Raw genomic sequence first — 17,106 nt, forward strand, 5'->3', positions numbered from 1 at the left:
AACACATCTTGTAGTCTCATCATACTCACCACATAGTCATTCTACCGCTCATCGAGCCCCAAATTCCACTCATAGGAACACTAACGGACGTATAAGTCCAAAAGCACGTGCTGACACAATCAAAATCTTTGTGCTCAAGCCATCGTCAAAACCCGGCCTCAAGTCCTCCAGACTGGCCCATCATCAGCATGCTAAAATCACATCTCTTACCTCAACCATGGAATCACAAGCTTTCGGCGCATAGCCGATACCGAGCGCTCATGTGTGCATATGAATGCGTGGAAGGAATTCAAAGAGTTACGCTTCGAGCAGAATCAATGTTGCACGATAAGGAAAGAAAGATGGGAAGTATATCCTAAATGTCCTGTAGCCTCTCGAAGATAGGTATGGACATCATCATACCGATCCGCAAGACTCTACTAGACACTTGCCCATGACTTGTAGAACCTATGAATCTAGAGCTCTGATACCACCTTGTCACGACCCAAAATCTGACTAGTCGTGATGGCACCTAACCCAACCTGCTAGGTAAGCCAATTAACCACTAACCAATTCCAATAATAATTAATAAAGTAATTAAGTAAAGAAATATCTGAATCTAATACATTCCCCAAGAACTGGTAGTACAAATCATGAGCTTCTAAGAATAGGGTTTACAAAGTTGAAATGAATTAAATACATAGTATGTTTGAAAGGTACATAAACAGAGTTTCATAGACCTAAAGCTACCACGAACAAGGGGCAGCTACAACCGAAACGTAGGTACATCTTCAATCCAACTCCCATCGAACACAGCCACATCAATAACCAACATCTGCACGTAAGGTGCAGAAGTGTAGTATGAGTACAACCGACCCCATGTACTCAATAAGTAACAAACCTAACCTTGGGTTAAAAGTAGTGACGAGCTAACACGAAGGTCGGGTCCAACACCAATATTCCACAACTCAACATAACACCATAGTACAAGTAATAAAAGAGTATCTCAAAAATAAAAGGCTCAGTTTATTCACATTTCCAAAAAAGTAGGCATTTCTTTTCAAGTATCTCAGTGAAAACCCAAATCTTGTACCGAAAAAGCCAAAATACTAGTAAGTTTGAAAACTGTGATTTTTCCCAAAACTTCTTTCAATAATAAGTAAGATGTCTCATTTTCAGATAGCATGAGGAAAGTACTTCTCTATGCCTACATGTCAAGATACAGGTAAAATCATAAATGTCCCCACAACTGGGTAGCAGAAGGAAATGCACCTCTATGCATGTATCACAAGTACGCATGTCAAATGCAATGCATCTCGGTGATGAGCTCATGTACTCACACTCTCAGAGTACTTAACCTCACTGTATCGCATTCTCTCTTACTATGCTCAGCACACTCAATCACTCAGCGTTGTACAATACCCGCTACGGCATGCAGCCCGATCCCTGTTTATAGTCGACTGCGCTCTCTGGGGGTATGCAGACTCCTGAGGGTCTCCTTTCTGCCCAAGAGCTATAATCCGTACGGACAACTCACGTCCCATAATATCAATATCTGGAATCGCACGGACAACTCACGTGCAGCACAGACAACTCACATGCTATAATATCAACATCTGGAATCTCACGGACAACTCACGTGCTGCACGGACAACTCACGTGCTATAGTGACAACATCCTCCCAAACAGGCCCCCAGCCTCACTCAGTCATCAATCTCTCCAGTCTCACTCACGGGCTCACATTGTCATGAAACTAGCCCGACAACAATGATATGATATATCAATAAATAACTCAGATTGAGATATGATATGAATGCATGAATATGACTGAGTATAAAATATCAATGAAATCAGTGAGATGACAGTAGAAAACGACCACTATGGGTCCAAACAATATCGGCAAAATGCCTAAACATGATATCTAGAATGATTGACAACTTAACTACTTTATCACATGATGAGAACACGGATATCAACAAAGTAGGACCACGATACAGTGCCATGAAAATAACAGAGTCCCAATTCACATGGTGCACGCCCACACGCCCGTCACCTAGCATGTGTGTCACCTCAATACCAATCACATAACACGTATTTTGGGGTTTCATACCCTCATCACTAAGATTAGAAGAGTTACTTACCTCGAACAAGCCAATACCAATGTTGAGCAAGCCAAGCGGTGCTCCAAAGATGCCATCCCGCGTGTTCCGACCTCCGAACGGCTAGAAATTAACCAAAAACAACTCAAGTACATCAAACAATACTAAAGGAACCAATCCCGATCGAAAAAGATCCAATCTTGAATCAAAAGCCCAAAATAGGCCAAAAGCCCAACCCAGGCTCGCACCTCGGAACTCGACAAAATTTATAAAATTCGACAACTCATTCAATTACGAGTCTAACCACACTAGTTTCACTCAAATCCGACTCCAATTCGATGTTCAAAACTCAAAAATTCATATTATGAAACTTTAGGCCAAAACTCCCAATTTCCTCTTTAAAATTTACAAACCAATTACCAAAAATAAAGATAGATTCATGAAATATAACCAAAACCGAGTAGAGAACACTTACCCTAATTCATATGGTAAAAATTACTTCAAGAATCACCTCAATCCGAGCTCCATAGCTCCCAAAATGATAAAATGGCTAAAACCCCTGAAATGAGATTTAATAATAATCTGCCCAGCTATTACACTTCGCGAACGCGGACAATTTCACGCGTTCGCATATAACAAATGCCCACCAGCTGAAATTTCTCTTTCGCGAACGCAGCACTACAGACACAAATGCGATGAACAAAATCCTAGAGCTATGTGATCGCATACCACATTTTGTGATCGCGAAGAACAAACGCCTGACATCCTCAGGCCTTCCTTCCTACTACACAAACGCATCACCAAGCTCGCGAACGCACTGAACAAATGCCTCACCCTCCGCGAACGCGACTCTAGGCTCGCGAACGCGATGAACAAATCCTACTCAATCATCCAACAACCCTATGCGATCGCGTTCTATCCTCCGCGATCGCAATTAAGGAAACCAGAAGCCCAGAATTCTGCAGAACCAGCAATGCAAATATGAAGGAAAATAGCCCGAAATCAATTCGCAATGTGTCCGAGTCCCTCGGGACTCCGTCCAAATATACCAACAAGTCCCATAACATAACACGGACCTACTCGAGGCCTCAAAATACACAAAACAATATCGAGATGATGAATCACACCTCAATTCGAATTCAATGACCTTTGAAACTTCAACTTCCACAACCGATGCCGAAACATATCAAAGCACGTCCGATTAACCTCAAATTTTTTACACAAGTCATATTCGACATTACGGACCTGTTCCAACTTCCGAAATCAAAATCCAACGTCGATATCAAAAAGTCCACTCCCCGGTCAAACTTTTCAAAATTTTAACTTTCGCCATTTCGAGCCAAATTCAACCACGGACCTCCAAAACACAATCCGGACACACCCCTAAGTCCAAAATCACCCAACGGAGCTAACAGAACTATCAAAATTCAAATCCGAGGTCAAATGCTAAAAGTCAAACTTGGTCAACTCTCCCAATTTAAAGTTTCGACAATGAAATCCATTCTTCCATTTCGATTCCGAATAACCTGAAAACCAAAACTGACGATTCACATAACTCATATTACATCATACGGAGCTATTCATGTCCTGAAACAACCGAGTGAAGTGTAAATGCTCAAAACGACCGGTCGGATCATTACAAGGACAAGACAGGATCGGGACCGGGACGGGACGGCTTGTCCCGTTGGACAGCCTTATTACAACCCTAAGCAAAAACTTCCCCATGTGGTTAGGGGTGTTCATGGTTCAGTTTGGATCTGCTTTTCCCTAAAAAAATAAATCAAGTAAGTCGGTTATTCAAATATTTGAATCAAACCAAACTAATTAAGTCATTTTTTATTGATTCGGCTTTCGTCGGTGTTTGTTGGTTTTTCGGTTATTTATTAATTTTTTTCTTAAATATGAGATATACACTACTAAACACATATTCCGGCAACTATATTTTCAACAGAAGACTATCAAACCAATTGCTTTATGAGAAATCTATCATTTATCAAGATATATTGATGATAATTGAATCAAATACTATTGATGAATAATTTAAGTAGATAATTAAAAATCGATTATTTTTAACATGAAATAAATTCTTTTACTTAGCAAAATAAAACTACCAATCAAACTAGAATGTAAAGGCAAAGAATTAAATTATTATAATAGCAAAAAATTAGACTAAAAATACAAACAACTAATATGTACCATAAAATTTTAGAAATTTTATATAAAAATATATACATATATAGGTATAATAATAATTTTAAATAGCTACTTCTATAGTCGGTTTGGTTCGTTTTTTTCGGTTATTTTTTTATTAAAACCAAAACCAAACCAAATTTGATCAGTTTTTAAAATTCAAAATCAAAACCAAATCAAACCTAAAAAGTATCGATTTTTTGGTCGATTTGGTTCGGTTTTCGATTTGGTTCGATTTTTCGAATTTTTATGAACACCCCTACCTATGATTGTTACATATGTGATCTAATTTGCAGGCTGAGATTTTGCAGATATTGGCAAAATAACAAGATAATCAAATGGCATTCTCTTCTGTTTATGAATACGGCTCAAAATCTCAAGGTGGGCATTTCTCAAGGCTGCTCTTTATCAATTATAAATATTAGCCGAAGATGCAAACTTATCCATTTATTAGCCACCTTTATACGCTTGTTGCATATGTATCTTGTTTTGATGAGTAATGTTTTTAAATCACATAAATATTATATTAAGAAACTATATTTGTATAAAATAAGAGCTCAAGCATCTGGAATGAATATAATATTTGAGTATAGTAAAAATTTTAATTAGAATAATTTATTCGTAACAGCAAAAACTAAAAAATGTATTACCACAATTGGGAAGGGAAGAGAAAAAAAGCTTTTAAAGGATAAATACCACGCATATAATATTTAAAAAATTTATTTAAAATAGAAATATATTTATAATATACATTATATATGCTGGAAACCTTTGCTCAATTATTTCATTCCAATATTATACATGCCTGAAAACCACTTTTTACTTTATAAATGAAATTTAGTTATTCTAAGGTAAGTCCATAATATAGAGTAAACAGAGAAAAAAAAAAAGTAATAATTTAGAGGATAAAATAAGTACTTAGCTATCAGAAGCTTGAGAAATCTAATTGAGTGACCTTACGAGTGCTATAAAAATATTTAAGCGACTTTCTATTAAAAAGGAAATATAATTTTACTAGATAATTTTAAATACTTGAATGATCATTCGAGTAATGAACTTTATTTGGTCCTTGTGAATATTTCCACTTAACGTGAAGGAAAAACAACTTACATTCTAGCTGTTATTGTTATAAAATAACGACTGTAAAGTAAATAAATCAAAGACAAGTATAGAGGCAAACTGATATATTATTCAACTTAAAACTGATGTACATAATGAACTAAAATCTCCTCTATTTATAGAAGAAAGGAAACTGCTACTGCAAGCTGCTGTATAAGCTAACATTTGTTTAATAAGTGATGTTGTATGCAAGATAGCATGACCCCAAACAGTAGTGGATAATTTATTTTTCATAAGTAGTGGTCTTGCTATCAATTGCAGGCGTTTAATAAATGACTTTGCAAGGCCATTTTGAGTATGAACATAGGCTACAGGATGTTCAACTTTTATCCCAACTGATAGACAATAATCATCAAAAGCTTGAGATGAGAATTCTCCAGCATTATCAAGGCGACTAGCCTTTATAGGATAATCTGGAAATTGTGCCCTTAATCGAATTATTTGGGCTAATAGTTTTGCAAACGCCAGGTTGCGAGATGATAGTAGTCACACATGAGACCATCTTGAAGATGCATCTATAAAATATCTAAACAACCCACTTGGTGGATGAATATGTCCACATATATCCTCATGTATACGCTCTAAAAAGGCAGGGGATTCAATGCCAACCTTCATTGGTGATGGTCTAGTGATCATTTTGCCTTGATAACAAGCATCACAAGAAAATTCATCATTTGAAAGAATCTCCAAGTTCTTTAATGGATGCCCACTCGAATTTTCAGTAATTCGTCTCACCATTATTGATATAGGATGGCCCAAACGGCCATGCCAAAGTATAAAAGTATGAATCAGTAAACTTCTGGTTTACGATAGAGTATAAAAGTTACTGATTCATACTTTTATAAAAGTATAAAAGTATTTTCAAAAGTATGAATCAGTAAATTAAAATATTTACATTTTTATAGATTCATCATCGATCACATGACTTGTTTCTCCTTCTGGGAGTGCAAAGTAATCAGCTACATTCAAATGCATGAAGTCTAAATTATCTTCAGAAATAAAGTTTGCTTCAGCATTTTTCTCTGTCTTTTTCAAGGAGGCTTGATATAGATCAACCAGGTACTTTGGCGTACGATAGGTACGTGACCAGTACCATTTTCCTCCACATCTATAACATGCATTTTCTGCATTTGTTGCTTGTACCGCTTCATGCTTTTGTTCCTTTCTTTTCCACTGCTGGTGGTGAGGAGGGCTCTTTGTTGCATTATTATTACCATGATTAGAGTTTCTTCCCCGACCACGGCCATGATCACAACTGGGGCCACGACGTCTTCCACGCTTAACTTGGTGGAAGTTTATCTAATTTACTTCAGGAAATGGACAAGAACCAGTAGGTCGGCTTTCATAGTTTTTCATTAATAGCCCATTATGTTGCTCGGCTACAAGAAGATGCGAGATAAGTTCAAAATACTTTTTGAATACCATCTCTCGATATTACTGTTGTAAGAGCATATTCGAGGCATGAAAAGTGATAAAAGTTTTCTCCCACATATTATGATCAGTAATATTATCACCACATAATTTCAATTGAAAAATAATTTTGAACATAGCAGAATTATAATCACTAATAGATTTAAAATCTTGTAGCCTTAAATGAGTCCAATCATAACGTGCCTGTGGAAGAACAGACATCTTCATGTGGTCATATCTATCTTTCAAATTATTTCCAGTATGACTGGATCTTTAACAATGAGATATTCTATTTTCAAGCCCTCATCAAGATGATGGCGTATGAACATCATTGCTTTGGCACGACCTTGGTTTGATGCCTGATTTTTGTCCTTAATGGTGTCTGTCAGACCCATCGCATCAAGATGAATTTCAACATCAAGCACCCAAGACATGTAGCTTTTGCCCGATATATCCAGAGCTACAAATTCAAATTTAGAAAGATTTGACATTATTTAGAAAAAGAAAGTTCGTGTCTATGATACTTTTAAAGTATTTGCTCGAGATGGCAGAGTCTCGTGCTGATAACGTGATATAAAATAACCACTGTAAAGTAAATAAATCAAAGATAAGTATAGAGAGAAATTGATATATTATTCAACTTTAAATTGATGTACATAATGAACTAAAATCTCCTCTATTTATAGAATAAAGGAAGCTGATGTGTAAGCTACTGTGTAAGATGCTACTGCAAGCTGCTTGAAGCTGTTATTGTACCTGATCTAGATAATCTTCTATCGGGGGTAATATTCATCCATAACGGAGTACCAAAATAATAAGCTTCTTCAGGAAGCTTATTTCCAATAGAGTACTAAATAGATAAATATATTTACGGGGTAATCCCATATGGATAAGCTTCTTCTTCTTTTTTTTGTTTAATTATATATATATATATATATATATATATATATATATATATATATATATATATATAAATATTCACAAAATTACATCAATATAAGGGGAGGATGAGGTCCTATGTTGAATTTCATCAACGTCTACCATTATATCACTATTACAAATATTAATTTTCCTTTCAAAAATAGTTCCTAAGATGTCTGCCCACACTGCATCATTTGCAAACACCGGAGGAACTGCCAAAAATTGGGTCTTGTCAAAAACTTTCTTCCTATCTTCTTCCTTTGCGAGGAGGTCTGCCACTTGATTATGCTCCCTGTCGCTATGGCCTATGACTTGGTTCCCCATCTGCTCCATCAGATACCTACATTCAAAAATTATGGGGTTGTGGGTTAAGTTACCATGCTTTAACATTTCCAGCACCACTTCAAAGTTAGTGTCAATCACAATAAGTGACAAGCCTTGATCTAGTGCTATTTTTAGCCCCAGCCATAGGGCTTGGAGCTCTGCCTAGGAAGCTTATTTATAACGAAATACTAAATGAATATTCATAATATAATATATTTATAATAGTTATATCATTCTCGAATACTTTTTCCCGCTAATATACAAATTTTAGTTTCTCTTATCTTTAATCAAAATTATCACCAAATATCATCTATTTTCGCTCTTATCTTCATCCTATACTATTGCTAATGTTACTAAGTTCATACCAATAAAGGTTATAGTGACGTGGTAAGTATTCACTCATATTTAACTAGAGGTTTTGAGTTTGAACCTTAAGTGCGTGTTTGATATGAAGGAAAATTATTTTTCTAAAAGTATTTTATACTCTCTAACCAAACACTAAAAAATATTTTCCTGAAAAATGAGTAGTTTTATCACTTATTTTTTCTTGTTTGGTTGATGAGTGAAAATATTTTCCGAAAAATATTTTTTAGTGTTTGGTTAGAGAGTATAAAATATTTTTAGAAAAATAATTTTTTATGCTACTCTCCCCAACTCACCTTCCCCTAAATTCCCATGTTTCCCTCCCTCTCCCTCCGACTCTAATTTCTTCAAGAATTTAATTATTCTTTTCAAAATTCACACAAACCCAATGTGCTATTTTACTTCACGCAAGAACAACGTTGAAATTTGAGCTCGATAACTAAAACAAAAATATTTTATTTTGTAGAAAAAGAAAGTATTCTTTCTACAACATGAAAAGAAATTACTCAATTTGTTGAAATGAAAGAGAATATATTTTATACATCATGAAAAAAAAGTACTTGTTTTGTTGAAATGAAAGAAAATTCTTTTACTATATCATGAAAAAAATATACTCATTTTGTTGGGAAAAAAATACTCTATCTACAACATGAAAAGAAAGTACTACTAATAATAGTTCTATTTAGGGTAGGTGGGGATGGAGAATCGGGCGGAGAAGGTTGAAAAGGAGTTTTGGAAAATGTTTTCCCTTATTTTGATAGGGAAAATGAGTTCACGAGAAAAATATTTTTCAAAACATTTAAGCCAACCAAACATGAAAAAATTAAAAAATATTTTTCGAAAAATATTTTCCTTCATACAAAACACACCCTAAGTATGAAGTCGTTTTTGTTAGAAAATGCTTTATCTCTCAATGTAGGACTTTTCGAAAAATCCGAATTTAATCAAGCCCCAATTGAAATACCAGACACTGGGTAAACATTTTTACTGCTCTTAATAGTGATAATAAGTCTAAGAAAAATATCTTTCAAAAAATACATTTAGATATTTATACATTGTCGAAGGGTTGGTTTAAGAAAACTTGTTGGGCAATAGCAGAAATACTCACCTGGAGACTACAAGCCAGAGTAACCAGAAATCAGAAGCCAGCCTGTATTGCATGTGAAAGTCTCATAATTTTTTTTTCCATTTTAATGCAATACTAATATTGTATATGCCAGCTAAATTTTATTTATTGGAATGTTGGTTTTGCATTAATGTCCATTTGACAGCTCAACGCTGGGAGGAAGAAAACAGGACTATGCCAAACACATTTTTTTATCTACAGTAATGTGCAATGTTAGCTATCACAAGGAATCTAAAGCTGGACTAATTAAGTTATATGATCAAGAAATCAAACAAATGATTGTCAGTAAATAAACAATGAGGCAGGTTGAATTTGATTTAAATAAGATAATGCATTAGTTTCTTTGGTTCCTGAAGTTGTTGACGTGAGAATTAAAAATATATTGACTTTGACGGGATTTTCTAACAGGTATCGTAAAGATTAGCAGTATCAATAAGAGTTAGAGGCAACATTTATGGCTGAAATACACTCCTAAATTGCTTGTAAATTTGGTGATTTGATTGTGTTAGACCAAGACGCTAAGTTAGTTCAAAAATACTTTTAGCCTATTTGGTCAGCTTCTTTTGAGGCAAAAGTGTTGTTTTTATATCAAAAGTAATTTTTTCTTCTTTTAAAATTAAGGTGTTTGGTGTTTTTGGAAAAAAAAAAAATTGCTTTTGCTGAGAAGTAGAAGCAGTTTTTGAAAAGGAGAAAAAAATAGCTTCTTTCCAAAAAGTATTTTTTTGAAAAATCACTTGTGAGAAAAATACACTTAGAACCACTTTTAAAAGCTTGGTCAAACACTAATTGTTACTCAAAAGTACTTTTCAAATTAAGTAGCCAATCACAAACTGTATCTCACCAAAAATATTTTTTTAAAATTATTTTTTTTGAGAAAAGCACTTCTCAAAATAAGTTGATATTAGAAGCTAGGTCAAACAGGCTATAAATAAGATATGATATTATTTGCTTTGAATTAATCACGTGTAGTCCTTTTGAAAAGTCACATACAATTAAAAGTATTTCTAAATTTTCATATTTAATTTCTTTTTCAATTACCAATATGAAACTTTATTAGCATATCAAACAAACAAACTGCTCCTACTTCGTATCCTTAACTTAGAACAGCTAGTTTTAATTCTACAAGCTTAGCACGAAAAGACACTAGGTTTTCTTTGAGGAAATGATCTCGTGTAGCCACTTACAATTTGAACATAAAAAAATAATCTTTTCAAATTTCTTGTACGTTATTTTGAGACTTTTATGTGTAAAAACGAAGATCTCCTAAAAAAAGACATAAAACTAAAAATAACTTTGTAAAGGACTTAAAAACCAATTCTTCCGCTTTCCTACTTGTTCACCAAACAAAATTATCATATACTTATGATGCACTTTTTAAAAAACAAAACAAAAATTTTAATAAAAACAATCACATTCATACACGTTTTTTTCGTAAAAACTTTTCTAGGAAAATTTCTCCAACAATATTTTTCCAATAAATTGTCCGACATATGCCCTTCACATTAGCAACAGCTAGATTGGGACTTGTATTTTGTTTCTCTGCCTAAGACTTAAAGAGTCGTTCTCAACCAACTTGCTAGAATTTGGAATATCCCCTTCAATATTGCCTCACTTTTCACAACCTTGAATTCCAATTGGACCAGTAGAGTTTATGACTAAGACACTTGGTTTAACAAAAAGTAAACATTTCCAGATCCTTTATTTTATACTCGTTTGAATTTGATGCACAAAACCTTCTGATTACCAGAATGATAGTTTCCAACAAGATCAAAGGGACTCCGCTCAATCGAGTTTTTCTTGTGGATCATTTGTGTGCAGGCGTGACACGAGGCAAAAGCAAATTTAGAATTTTAAATGAATAAGCCTGAACTACGTTATAATGGCTATATAAATAATAATTCAATATAAACGTACTATTATTATTATTATTAGTAGTAGTAGTAGTAGTAGTACTATTCAACTATATACATTGGTAGAGTTAAAAGTGATGGTGCAATAAATCACATCCATGGCACATAACCTTCATCTGCCACTAGAAGGCATGATGTTCACGGCTCGTTTGGCATGAGGGTTAAGGGATAATTAATTTCGGGATTAAATTTGAGATTAGTTTATCTCACGTTTGGTTGAGATAAAATTGTGGTATAACTAATCCCGGAATTGTCGTGTTTTTTTATCCCATGAAAATGTGTAATAACTAATTCCAGAATAACTAATCCCAAAATAATTAATCATGAGATAATTTGTTTCCAAACCAAACGATCACATAGGGTCTTACAATTCTAAAGGGTAGCTAGTTGCTATTGATAATCTTCCACATTTTTCGAACAAGAAGATTAAGTTCTGCTGAACCCGCGGTTTTAATATTGGTAATTGTATCCGCCACTGACCATAGCCTGATGTTATTATGTTAATGGCATTTAATTCCTACTTATTAAGATGAGAACTCTTGAAAAATAAAAATAAAATTCACTTGATTGTTTAGATAATCAAATGGTTAATTATTTTTAATTTTTAACGAATCAGCGCGACAAATAGTTGAATCTCGATGGAGCCTGACAGCAAAGCCACTTTGCACTTATAATATCATGTCACTTATCTAAGTTGTCTACAAGGAATTCTACTCGAGCTCGATGGAAATTGTATTTCAAGGCGTTCATTGAGACCCTTCCGCCATGGTAACTTAGCCAATGACACGTGCTCACGAGGAACAAAGGTCCTTACTACAGCAAGCGGACGGCGAGAACATGCCTCGCTTCTAACCCATATTGTGACTCATAGTCTTGTGTATGGTAGCTTCAAGCTACTAGTTTTTCAACTAAACACAATGATCAATTGTGTAAATCAATGATTCTTCTCTTACTATGTTTGAAATATTATTGCGACACTATCATATGTAGGGGTAAAATTAACTTGTTTCACAACGGTCAAATGCTTATTTCAAGCTTTCAATGAATGAGTGTAATGTGCCGAACAGACTGTGACCAGACCTTGGGTAGAAGAAGAAGCTGAGGAAGTGAGGAACCCGAACCACAAAATGTGATCTTAATCAAAAGCACCATCAAAAACTAGATATTTTGCTTCAGAATCTATTTGTCACTCTCATCAGCTTTTGAGAAGTGTTTGATCAAAGGCGCTGGATTTGCACCTCTGTTTTCCAAATCAGCGACATTGTAAAAGTAAATTGCTCTAAACTCCAGTTATCTTTTTGTCTTCTGTTACTGTTAGTGTAAAAGCGCATCTTCACCCAGAAAAAGATAACGAAACCAGAAAAAAAGAAGGAAAAAATAGGTTACGTATGTAGATTTTCTAAAACTTTACATCAAGTTCTCATTCAGAGTCTCAGACCAAGAGAATCAAGGGAAAAATGAGAAATATTTCATGGTTTATTCATTAAAAAGAATTAGAGTAAACGCTGAAGAAACTGGAATAAGCTGGCTTTGTCCACTCAATAATTGCTTAAAGTTAACCACTTGAACTGTTGAACCATGCATATCCAAAAATATTTTGGCTCAATTTCTGCATTAGGAGACTAAAATACAGCCCGGTGCACTAAGCTCCTGCTACCACAAGGGTATATTGTATGCAGCAGCCTTACCCAAGAGGTTTCTGCAAGAGACTGTTTCCACAGCTTGAACCCGTGACCTTCTGGTCATATGACGACAATTTTACCAGTTATGCCAAGACTCCCTTTCAAAAGATTTTCACCTCTTATTTTCAATCAGAAGTTATTTCAGGTCTATGGACAATTAACATTTTCATATCAAATTGCCTTGAATCTAGACGTGCAAATATTGAAGTAGTTCAATGAACTGCATGACGTTTATAAGATATTAATTGTGTGGTAATAAGATGAACCATTCCATTAAACAGTATATAACGAAATCACCCATAAGGGGGAGTAATTCTGATAGATCATCACAAATTAGGCATAAGATCTAACAACTTTGCAAAATTAAAGCCAAATTTTCATCAATTGATTCACCAATATACGATCCAAATAGATATATTTTACCAAAGAATTGTTTAACAACAACAACAACTAAATCAAGCAAATGCATAACCGGTTCAATTTTTGCATACCACATTAAGCAGCAAGAATTTATTCAAGCCTAATACTAATAACTTCCATTGATCTTCTATTAATTTACCCCCAACAATTCTCTTCCCAATACTACCAAACACGTTCCAAAGACTCAAATTCAACTATCAATAGCTGAAAAGCAACTCTGTGATCGAACCAGACCTTGTCTGCTTGACCGCGGCGAATCCAAGCTCCGCAGTAACAACTGCTTCACCGCCGATATTAATTCGTCCGTCGGATTTTTTGGCAGACTTTTTGCTCTGAACTTCTTACAAAATGTCATATGCCGATTTAAAGCTTCTTCTCTTCCGATCCTTCTCTCGGACGACGACGATCTCACCATCTCGTCCTTCACCGCCTCCGCGCACAGCCCGCATATCCACCGCCCTTGATTTCGTTCCCGCACTCTCGCTATGTACGCCTCCGTACACTCCTCCGTCAATCCGCAGCACTCGCACTTCGCAAATTGCACTTCATTTTTCATCTTCGCCCCCGCCGCCACAGGTGACTGAGATTCAATTGCGGTCACATTCGCCGCCTCTTTCATCATCATCTTTGCCGACATTGCCTCAATTCTCTCACCTGAAACAATGCTCTTTTCTTCAACAAAATATACATACATATATATAATATATATATATATATATATATATATATATATATATATATATATATATATATACATACATACAGAACATAACCGTTTCCGAAATTCAAAATTGAAAAATAATTCACTATCTCATAAATAATTTCAGAATCAAATATTGTATAACAGAAACTGCAAATCTGGAGAGAATTTTACCGTAAGCTGGAATCTCGCTGATGAATCTTCTAGATACTTTCAAAATCTTCTGGAAAAAAAAATGAATAATCCTACGAATATTTAGCTAGAGTCGTATTCTATTTGAATTCTTTATCTTTCTTTTTCCCACTCGCCTTCTTCTTCAACAATCTCTCCACCGATGATCAATCGCTTAAATATCATATACATTTCAGAGCCTTGTTTGGCTCCTCCAAATGATTCTCACCTGAACTTCAGTGTTCAACCAAACACGACCTTAACAGAAAGAGGAAATTGAATACTTCATCTCTTTTGATTTTTCTTTTAAACTCCAACGAAGTGTATATATATAGTGAGAGGGAGAGATTATGGTAATATTGCAAAATTAGCCTAAAATTAAATTGAGATTTTTTTACCGCCGTTTCAATTTATATAAACTTATTTGATTGGGCACGAAATTTAAGAAAAAAGAGAAGACTTTTGAACTTGTGATGTAAAATGAGTCACATATATTTTGTGTGGTTATAAATCATTGCATAAAAGTAAATTATTTTCAAATAAGGAAAGGAATCATTCTTTTTGGCACGGACTAAAAAGGAAATAGGTTCACGTAAATTGAACAGAGGGAGTGCTAAATATGGACAAAGGAAAAATAGTAAAATAATACTGTGTGATCCAATGATTGTTTGGCAGTTGCGGAAACATAGTAAAAGTTGTCCATGTCAGAGTTTTGGTGGCTGCCTCAAGTGGTAGATATCGTGTACACTACGGACCACAAAAAATTGGTGAGCTCTATTGCTTATCAAATGTCAGCAGAGTCCAAAATCAATTGAAACTCTCAAATTAGGACAAAATGGAACCAAGGAAAATTCCAAAAAAGAAAAGAAAAAGTTGGATTTAAGTTGATCTGTTTTCATGCTTAGTTTTGATCGTATAATTGGAGTTTTTGATACAATGGAAACCTAAAAGTAGATGTTTAAAGTCATATAGTGTTCACAAAATTATTAAACTTACAGCTTACAATTTAGTAATATTGGAAAAACAGAATTGCGTAATAAATGTAAGCTCGATTATTCTTGTAATAACAATATTCTTTCTGGTTCCCATATGCAATTAAAAAAAGTTTTCAAAAAGTATCTGTGTTAACAAAAGATTTTAGGTTGTGTCTTTTTAATATTTAGTAGCTCTTTAGTTCCAACTTTTTACGTGTTATATTTAAGATTCAAGAAAATTTTGATACATTATACATATTTTTAATTTAAAATTACAAGATTTAAAAAAGAAATTCTTTCTTAAACTTCATATCAATTAAACTAAGACACTTATATCAAAACAGAGGAAGTATCAAAATTGATAATGTCTAATCAATATTGTAGTAGTCTGTATCCGTATAAGTTTTGATGAAACATATGGAAAATAAGGCAGTGTTAATTTATTTTCAAATAAGTTAGAGCAAGATTTTTAGACGTGTAGTGTGCTTAACCAGTCACATCATTTTTCTGATTTCTTTAATGTCTTTTCACAAGAACAAACACATTTTGTTTAACTTGATTAATTTATTAAAGGTATTGCCATTTTGCATTTATCTACTCTCAATTAAGTTCTTTTCCCACAAATTAATTGAGTTAACTTCATCGTCATGTTACTTGGCCTACTTGACTTAAATTTCTAGAATATGCTTATCAGGAACTAGGGAAGAATTTCATGTAAGTAGTTAAAATTTGACTTTGTCCGATCATATATGTATAATGCATTGTCTTATTTTATTGTATGGACATTAAAGGACAAAATATAAGTCATATATGGCGTAGCTATGTAGCTAATTTTAGTAATTTTAGTCGTTAAAATATAGCTAATTTTAGTAATTTTAAAAATGGCGTAGCTAGGTGCTAGGTTTGCTTTAATTCATTAGTTTTTGTTGAAGGATGATATCATATATTTAATTAGAAAACCTAGAATATATAATTAAGGATTATGTTCAATTAAAACTATCTTATATATGAAATAATCAATACGAAATACTATAAAATTTTCAGTTTTTATTTTAAAAAGATCGTGGTCTGTGCCAGCTGGCATAAGTGGCGTCTTTTGGCGGGTCGTCCAAGCCAACGTGACATATAAAGCACATCCACATGCATTTTGCGACGCGTGGGGTACCACCACTCTTTATCAATACACGAACGTCCTTTTCTTAACTCAGCTTTTCATTCTTTTTCTTGTGGTTCCAAAAGATTTTAGGATTTTTTTTTATTTTTAGTCCGTGCCAGAAATTGTTTATGTTTAATAGCTAAAAAAATATATAAAATCTGAATAATTTTTATATATAAGTGTACAAAAAAGGCAAAGTGTGCAAAAGATTGAGCTTTGAATATGTAAAGTCGAAAGAAAAATGAACTGATAGTTAATGTGAACGGAAGCAAGCATTTCGCTAAGAAAGCAAAACAGGAAGTGGTGATAGCTTCTTTTTTGATTATTTGTTTTTAGCCAAATTAGGATTATAGACTCATTAAGATTGAGATGGACTTCTTGGCTTTTATACAGAAGTTGAACAATGGCCGGTCTGAGGATCCACATTTCAGTATTATTCTGAGAATCAGAGAATTAATGAGAAGGAATTGGATGTATGAAGTTATTCTTGTTGGAAAGTATTTTACTTCCAATGTAAATTTTTTCTACGTTAATCCAGATTAATCGGGTTCCAGTGCAGAAT

The 17,106-nt window shown here is 34.1% G+C and overlaps 1 non-coding gene across 1 annotated transcript; it reads right to left on the minus strand.

Annotated features, from left to right (window-relative positions):
* Positions 1 to 13,486: 13,486 nt before the first annotated feature.
* LOC104091915 (uncharacterized) lies at positions 13,487 to 14,794 on the minus strand. Its single transcript, XR_011410534.1, has 2 exons — positions 14,418 to 14,794; positions 13,487 to 14,197 (listed from the first exon to the last, which is right to left on the minus strand). It is a non-coding gene; the product is annotated as an uncharacterized protein (transcript).
* Positions 14,795 to 17,106: the final 2,312 nt, after the last annotated feature.

Source organism: Nicotiana tomentosiformis, chromosome 8, assembly GCF_000390325.3.
Source record: "Nicotiana tomentosiformis chromosome 8, ASM39032v3, whole genome shotgun sequence".
NCBI classification, from domain to species: domain Eukaryota; kingdom Viridiplantae; phylum Streptophyta; class Magnoliopsida; order Solanales; family Solanaceae; genus Nicotiana; species Nicotiana tomentosiformis.